The 8,727-nt window shown below is 38.2% G+C and overlaps 1 long non-coding RNA gene across 1 annotated transcript; it reads left to right on the top strand.

Annotated features, from left to right (window-relative positions):
- Nucleotides 1-6,455: 6,455 nt before the first annotated feature.
- Nucleotides 6,456-7,823, top strand: LOC149538472 (uncharacterized). Its single transcript, XR_016356546.1, has 2 exons — nt 6,456-7,314; nt 7,395-7,823. It is a non-coding gene; the product is annotated as an uncharacterized LOC149538472 (long non-coding RNA).
- Nucleotides 7,824-8,727: the final 904 nt, after the last annotated feature.

The raw sequence follows: 8,727 nt of genomic DNA, 5'->3' as shown, positions 1-8,727 counted from the left end.
TGTGTGTGAGAGCGAGTAGGGCATGGGAGAGAGTGTGAGAGTGTGAGAGAGAGTAGGGGTGGTAGAGAGAGAAGGTAGGGGATGGGAGAGGGGAGAGAGAGAGCAAGGGATAAGGGAGAGAGAGTAGAGAGGGAGAGAGTGAGAGAGAGAGAGAGACAGTAGGCTGTGGAAGAGGGAGTGGGAGAGGGAGAGAGAGGGGGGGATGGGAGTGTATTTGAGAGATCTAGAGAGTAGGGGATGAGAGAGTAGGAGATGGGAGAGGGGAGAGAGAGAGTAGGGGATGGGAGAGAGAGAGTAGGAGATGGGAGAGGAGAGAGAGAGTAGGGGATGGGAGAGAGAGAGAGTAGGCGATGGGAGAGGGGAGAGGGAGAGAGAGGGGGGAATGGGAATTTGTGTAAGAGAGAGAGAGAGGAAGAGTGAGAGAGAGTAGGGGTGGTAGAGAGAGAGTATAGGATGGGAGAGAGATTGAGAGTAGGGGATGGGGAGAGAGAGTACAAGATGGGAGAGAGATTGAGAGTAGGGGATGGGGGAGAGAGAGTAGGCAGTGGGAGACAGAGTGGAAGAGGGAGAGCAAGAGAGGAGGATGTGAGTGCATGTGTGTGAAAGAAAGAGAGTAGGGAATGGGAGAGGGGGAGAGAGAGTATCTTGAGAGAGAGTAGGGGATGAGAGAGAGAGTAGGTAGTTGGAGAGGGAGTGGGAGAGGGAGAGAGAGAGGGGATATGGAAATGTGTGTGTGTGAGAGAGAGAGAGTAGGGGATGGGAGAGAGTGAAAATGTGTGAGAGTAGAGAGGGAGAGAGTGAGAGTGAGAGAGAGTGCAAGTGAGAGTGAGAGAGAGTAGGCAGTGGGAGAGGAAGAGTGAGTGAGAGACAGATTAGGGGATGGGAGAGGAGAGAGAGGGGGATGGGTGTGTGTGTGAAAGAGAGAGAGTAGGGAATGGGAGAGGGGAGAGAGAGTAGGGGATGTGAGAGAAAGAGAGTAGGTAGTGGGAGAGGGAGATAGGAGTGTGTGTAAGAGAGAGAGTAGGGGATGGGAGAGAGTGAGAGAGAGAGTAGGGGTGGCAGAGAGAGTGAGAGTAGGAGATGGGAGAGAGAGAGTAGAGAGGGAGAGAGTGAGAGAGAGAGACAGTAGGCGGTGGGAGAGGGAGTGGGAGGGAGAGAGAGGGGGAATGGGAGTGTGTGTAAGAGAGATAGAGTAGGGGATGGGAGAGAGAGAGTAGGCGGTAGCAGAGGGAGTGGGAAAGGGAGAGAGAGGGGGGAATGGGAATGTCTATGTGTGTGAGAGAGAGAGAGAGAGAGAGAGAGAGAGAGAGAGAGTAGGGGATGGGAGAGAGAGGAAGTGTGTGAGAGAGTAGGGGTGGCAGAGTGAGAGTACAAGGTGGGAGAGAGAGATTGAGAGTAGGGGATGGGGAGAGAGCGATAGTATAGGATGGAAGAGAGAGATTGAGAGTAGGGGATGGGGGAGAGAGAGAGTAGGCAGTGGGAGATGGAGTGGGAGAGGGAGAGTGAGAGAGAGGAGAATGGGAGTGCATGTGTGTGAAAGAGAGAGAGTAGGGAATGGGAGAGGGGAGAGAGAGAGTAGATCGAGAGAGAGTAGGGGATGGGAGAGAGAGAGTAGGCGATGGGAGAGGGAGTGGGAGAGGGAGAGAGAGGGGGGATGGAAATGTGTGTAAGAGAGAGAGAGAGTGTGAAAATATGAGAGAGAGTAGGGGGTGGTAGAGAGAGAGTAGAGAGGGAGAGTGATAGAGAGAGTGAGAGTGAGAGTGAGAGTGAGAGAGAGAGAGTGAGAGTGAGAGTGAGAGAGAGTAGCCCGAGAGAGAGAGAGAGAGAGAGAGAGAGAGAGAGAGAGAGAGAGTAGCAGATGGGAGAGAGAGACAAGGTGGTGGGAGAGGGAGTGGGAGAGGGAGAGAGAGGGGGGATGGGAGTGTGTGTAAGAGAGAGAGTAGGGGATGGGAGAGAGTGTGAGAGAGAGTAGGAGGTGGCAAAGAGAGAGAACAAGATGGGAGAGAGAGAGTGAGAGTAGGGGATGGAAGAGAGTGTGAGAGAGAGTAGGCGGATAGGAGAGTGAGTAGGAGTAGGGGATGGGAGAGAGAGTAGAGAGGGAGAGAGAGAGTGAGAGAGAGATAGTAGGAAGTGGGAGAGGGAGGGGAGAGGGAGAGAGAGGGGGGATGGGAGTGTGTGAGAGATCTAGAGAGTAGGGGATGGGAGAGGAGAGAAGGTGAGAGAGAGTAGGTAGTGGGAGAGGGAGAGAGAGAGTAGGCTATGGGAGAGGGATAGTAAGAGAGAGAGAGTAGGGGATAGGAGATGGGAGAGAGTAGGGAGAGAGAGAAAGAGAGAGTATGGGATGGAAGATGATAGAGAGAGAGAGTAGGGGATGGGGGAGAGAGAGTAGGAAATGGGAGAGGGAGTAGGAGAGGGAGAGTGAGAGAGAGAGAGTAGTGGATGGGAGAGGAGAGAGAGAGTAGGGGATGGGGGATGGTGGGATAGGGAGAGATGTGTTTTGACATAGTGCGTATGCACTATAGTGCATACACACTATGTCAAATCACCCAAAAATGGTAAAAAAGCAAGTTTGGGTCCCATTTCATCCATTCTCTACTTTGATCTATTTTGCATTCTATTGTTCCAACAAAAACCACAGGTTTTAACATAGCAAACACTATTTGAAGACTTTTTGAAGCTAGAAAACACCAAATTCAATCATTGGATACATGATTTGAAGATTTTTTGAATATTCTTTGTATAGAAAAGGTTAGTGCAATCCTTTTTAAATATTGTTTGTTGATATATAGATACAAATTTGATTATAATTTGACATGTCATTTAATATATAGTGAATTCATTGAAATTTGTATGTTTGAATGAAATGTTATTTTGAAATGGTTAGAAATTTGACAAGTTGTTTGATATATATTGTGTATTCATTCAAATAATTGTAATTTTTATATGTATTTGAATGATTTGTAATTTACACATTGTAAGTAATTCAGATGTTTGAATAATTTGACATGTAGAAATCATCATCATGCCAAGGAAGAAACCAAAAACTCAAACAAATGAAGATAGGGAGAGAGATTTGGCAATTAAAAGGGATAAAATGAAGCTACTACAAAAACAAAGAAAATTGCAAAGCAATAATGAAGAATTGAATTTTGAAGAGGATCAAGAACCACCAATACAAAGAAACAAAGAGGAAGAATTGGAAAGACAAAGAGAATGAATGAGACTGTTATGCTCAAGAAGACAATTGAATTGTGAAGCTACACCATCTTCCAATGTTGGAGTCATATCATCCTCTCATGTTGAAGAGACACTAATTTGTAGATCTAACGATGTACACACTCCATCATGTCATGTTGAAGACAGAACATCAACACATCAAGTAGGTGATATTCCATCTTTTGCATCTTATTGCCAAGGCACATCATCTTTAGTTCAAGGTTCATAATACACTCAACCTTATGTTGATGTTCAAAATTTGAGGGAATGGAAGAGATTATAACACCTTTTAGAATTCATTTTAGAAGACCATAATATTTGATTGATATTGATACTAACATCATGAAATCAATGCCTGACAAGATTAGCAAGCATACTGGTCAAAGAAAAGTTAATTGCATGAGAAGATTATTTTTTGAAGAATTAAATATTACAGGTCAATGCCAATTATTTGTTGAAATGATGAGAAATTTTAAATTTAGGCCTATCATGAAGATTCTTGGGCTAAGAACAATGGACAATTCAAATGAAAAAAGTATTGTAAAAAAACTAATGAGTGCTTATGACAAACCTGGTTCTAAATCACACACCAAAGATAGTAATATCACAAGATGAGTACTTACATCGACAATAGTAAGTAGCCAAATGAAGAAAGCTTGACTCATGAGAAAGACAAGAAAAATATTAAAAATTGGTAGAGGTACTCTAAGGAGAGCCATGCTACGGCATGAGAGATCACAAGATCCAACAAAAAATGAGTTATGAACATTTAGCGGTAGACTACCACAAAAGGATAAAAAAATTAGTGAAGCTTTGAAATTATTGATCAATTTTTTTTGGAAAAATAACACACGTGTTTCCCCTAATCAAAGAGATGTTGTAAGAAGGAGGATTGGTAGCCAAAATTGTGACCCACATGCGAAACATTTTTTGGACTCAACTCAAACACAATTTTTTGCAAAATTTATTGGTATGTATCCTCAAATTTGAATAAGTCAAAGATTTTTTGAGATGGGTAAACCTTCTTATGTGAAGATAAATCACACACGCACAACTTTTTGTTGTAGGATACATTTTGAATTTTCTAACCATTTTGATGTTTTAAGGCATATATGTGTGTTTTTGCATTCTGAGTTTGTTTTGCAGGATTGTGACATGAATGAGCCACCAAGATCTTCAAGGGAATTCATATCCAACATTTTATGTGAAATAGGAGATGACCAACAATTTTACAAAACATCATGCTTGGATGGTACATTCTTATTTTGTGGTTCTTTGCAACTTTTATCAACTTGTCAACATATGGATAGTATACATGCAATTGGAAATGAAATAGTAGATTACGAAAAATTTAAGACAGTGACATATGCTCTAAAAGATGGGAAATAGGGTAAAAGATGTGATTTAGTCATTGAAAAGATTCCAATGTATGAGTTCATGAAAACTTTTTGTGAAAAGATTATTTACGAGTATGCAAGGCATACACATAGAGCTCGATGGCTAGATTTTCAATTCAAGTTGTGCAAGGATACATTTCCACTGGATACCATTGTTTCAGTTGTGGATTTCACAAAGAACTACACAGTACAACTACAAAATGAGGTGCAAGCAAAGTATTATACTTCTCAATAGGTTTCCATATTTGTTCACATAACATTCATGCATTCACCTACAAGTATAGAGGATGACAGGAAGATTTTGAGGGAGTACCATTTTTACATTAGCAATGATCAATCACATTCTACGGAGTTCGTACATAGTTTTTTTCAACTATTTTATGGAGATTTGGCTAATAGGGGCATAACATATCGTCAGCACATTATTTGGTTAGATAATTGTGCATCTCAATTTAAGAATGCATAGATGTTCTATTGGTTGAGCAGGATGCACAGGTTGTGTAGAATTTGATATATGTGAAATTTCACAGAGGCTGATCATGGAAAGGGAGAGCACTATGGTGTAGGTACATGCATTAAAAGAGCCTTAGCTCATGAAGAACTAAAGTACAAATATGGAGCAATATTGATAGATGTAAAATCCATCGTCTAGTGGTGTAACACTACAATGGGTCCAGGTAAGGAAGGTGAGTCTACGGTTCATAGATTTTTTTGGTTGATAGATAATACTAACATTGCACCATATCAGGATTGTTGCACACTAATAGGATCTAGTGAGTTGCACTCTTTTAGAAGTTCTGATGTAGGTTCATGGAGTATCCACACATGAAAAATGGCATGCTATTGTCCATCATGTGCAGAGGAAAATTGGGATGACTGTGAGTCAATTGAATGGGTGGACAAATGGGATATACGGGTTTTGGACCCAATTGATACCTATCATCTCCCACAAGCATTGGAAATGGTAGAGATGGATTTGTCTATTGACTTTGACCACTTGTCTAATCTAGTGCAACCTAGTAATATATATTTATAATTTCAATTTGTAACTTTATAACTTTTATCTAAGTATTTTCTGAATTATTGACCGCATTTTGTACATTTGTCACTATAGGCCATGTTTTTTTTGTTATTGCACCTGAAGATAATGAAGAAGGGACAAATTATTATTAGTATTGTTGTGTCCAAGCCAAACAAAAATTGGATCACTTGGTTATAGATGGTGAAGGTTTAGAGTACCATGTTAGTGCGGTGGTTGTAACCAGCACATGGCTTAGATGATATTCTATGAAGAACCCTAAATTGTGGTTATTTGAGGATTGGCAAATGAGAGGAAGATTCTTCATTATTCAAACCTTGTTGTCGCATCAAATGTCCACTTGATAAAATATGGTGGAAAACCACATAATAAGATTCTTTGGAAAGTTTGTGAGTTAGATCACAAGGCAATACTTGAGACATTAAAATGTAGATCATATCCAGTTGGCTCATTAGATTGAATAGGGAAAGAGGGAGAGAGAGAAAGAGTGATCAATTGGATCCAAATACAATGTTGCAAACTCTCACCCAAGATTGTCCACATGACAAGGTGGGTATTGTTAGTATGTGTAAGTGATGAGATAAATTTAAATCACAGATTTTATGTTTTGATTTGTTTAGAATCTAGATACATTATTTGAATTTATATTAGATTCTTTAATAGGACCCATTTTTAGATTAGTCGTTTGAATAAGTGAAAGTTTAGAATTTGTTGTTTAGATCAAAATGTAATGAAAGAACAGGAAATTTTTTAGAATGTGAATGCTTTGTGATGTAAAGTAATGATTGTGTGCATGTAACCAAAAATTTCAAATTGGTGAAAGCAAGGATACAATGGGAGAAGTTTCCAGTTCTCATCAAGCAAGGGTTATCATACAACTCAGAAAGCAAGGATTTGTACAAATGGATAATTCTTAATGACAAGCTAGATTCAATTTTTTTCATTCTCTAATTTCAGTGGATTAATCTTATCTTATATTTTTTATTGTGCTAATTCTTCATTTGCAGGTCACCAAAGAAGAGGGCTAATAAAGTCGAAGAAGCAGTGATAAAGGGTGAGACACCAAAATCATTTGCAAAATAGTATTATCAACTCACATCCTCAATTTTTATTAGTGCTTTTTGTTCAAGTAACATTGTGTGTTAACCATCTTATGCTTGGGATTGCCGAGGATCACAATCATCAAAAAGTAAGAAGAAAAACAAGTCTCAATCTGATGATAATGTGGCAGTTACAGATATAGTTCTCTTAGGATAATTTTGATCAACTAATATATAAGTTGAGAGAACCAAAAGACTATTTAGGTCTACTAAAAACAAACAGAACTTTTGATATTTTAGGATATAAAATGTTTATTGATGGATTTGACAAGAATTAAGAGTATATAGACAATCAATTTACTCTTGCATAAAATGGTTCCTATGTTAACAAATTTTACTGTATTTCTTGATTTTGTTCCAACATTTAATGTGATTGTAATATTGGTTTGTAATTGAAGGAGGAAAAAGCAAAAAGAGTAAACAAGTTGCATCTGCAAACACACCTACAAATGGAAGTGGAAGAAAGTCTAAGGGAGCTAAGGAAGTGAAAACTATAATAGATTAGGACAAAATAGGGATATCATCAGATACAGGTGCAAGGAGATAAAATGATGAACCTTTGGTATGTAAACTCCAAAATACCATTTTTGGTTTTAAATTAAACTTGAGTATGCATTTGACTTATTTTTCCTGAAAATGTAGAATGCATGGAGATCATGTACACACACTAATTAGTAGACTTTGGAAGTTGGGCTCCACTTCAAAAATATATGAAGAACATTCATAGGTATTGGAAACTTCTCAGATGGAGGTTATAATATTTTATAATGTTAGGACTAGTTTCAAGTTGATATCGACCCATTTGCAAAGGCTTGAGACTCATTAGTGTTTCTATAAACCTTGAGTCCTTAAAACCTATAGGGCATTTAATATCTAGGGAAATAGGTAGAAATACCTTAAATAAGGATAATTTAGGTCCTAGGGTCCTTAGGATGTCATTTTGAATAAGAAATGTTAAAGCAACAAAAAGTTGCTATTCAACTTTCAAAAGTTGCATACAATATATTTCCTTTGCACATCTTTTGCATACTTAACATACTCTCTATTATAGAAATGTTATCTCATTTGTACATGTTACAAAGATTAAACATAAACAAGGTTGACTAATGCCTATTACAATAAAATATATAAATATTATGTTTAATCAGTAACCCTAAGCATGAAAGGGAAGCATGAAATTGTCAATTTTGTAATACATTGCCAAGAATGGGCAAACTTAGGCCAAAATGGCACAAGTTGGTGCAGAGGCACCTATAGCACATAAGGAGTTCAATAAACCTTCAGAGATCAAAAAGGTATTAGTGAACATAAAGACGTCCAATGACATCAATTGGAGTATTTTGGAGCCCATAATGACCTATAAGGATAATCTATGTAATAACTTTGCAATAAGTACAAAAAGGGCTAACAAGCCTTAGGACTAAAATTGGAGTCTAGGATAGAATTAAGTGTTAAATGTTTCAAATAGGATAAAATAGTATTTTTAATAGGTTAATAAGTCCATTTAAATGATTTGGTAAGTTTCATCACTTAGCAATTTCAAAAATTCAAAAGCTACAAAGTTATAAATTTGAATTTTCAAATTATAACGGTCATGGACATTTAGGAGGGAATTAGTTTCTTTATTGTTTTAAGCCAAATTAAACCATCCAACCAATTTGGATCGGTTGGGGTAGTTGATAGGAGTTTATTACATGTTTCACAAATCCATTGTACGGGAAGAGAATCCATGGTAAGGACTGCTACAACAAATTGAATAAAAAATCTGATTTCTTGCAAAGTTAAAGGGTTTTTTTTGGTATGATTCAAAGTTCTTATTGATTGGATTGCCTTGTACAATGTTTTGATCATTCATATTTCATCTCTTTGAATTATTTCATGTTCTAACAACCCTACTACAGTCACTGTTAATCATTTTGGTACTGTTCAGTCTTTGGAAAATCTGATTTTAAGATAGTTTTGTGTAGATTTCACA

Source organism: Cupressus sempervirens, chromosome 9 (assembly GCF_028749045.1).
Source record: "Cupressus sempervirens isolate cs-2001-9-10 chromosome 9, ASM2874904v1, whole genome shotgun sequence".
Taxonomy (NCBI): Eukaryota; Viridiplantae; Streptophyta; class Pinopsida; order Cupressales; family Cupressaceae; genus Cupressus; species Cupressus sempervirens.
Note: the sequence above shows the minus strand (reverse complement) of the source record. Positions and strands in the feature narration are given on the sequence as shown.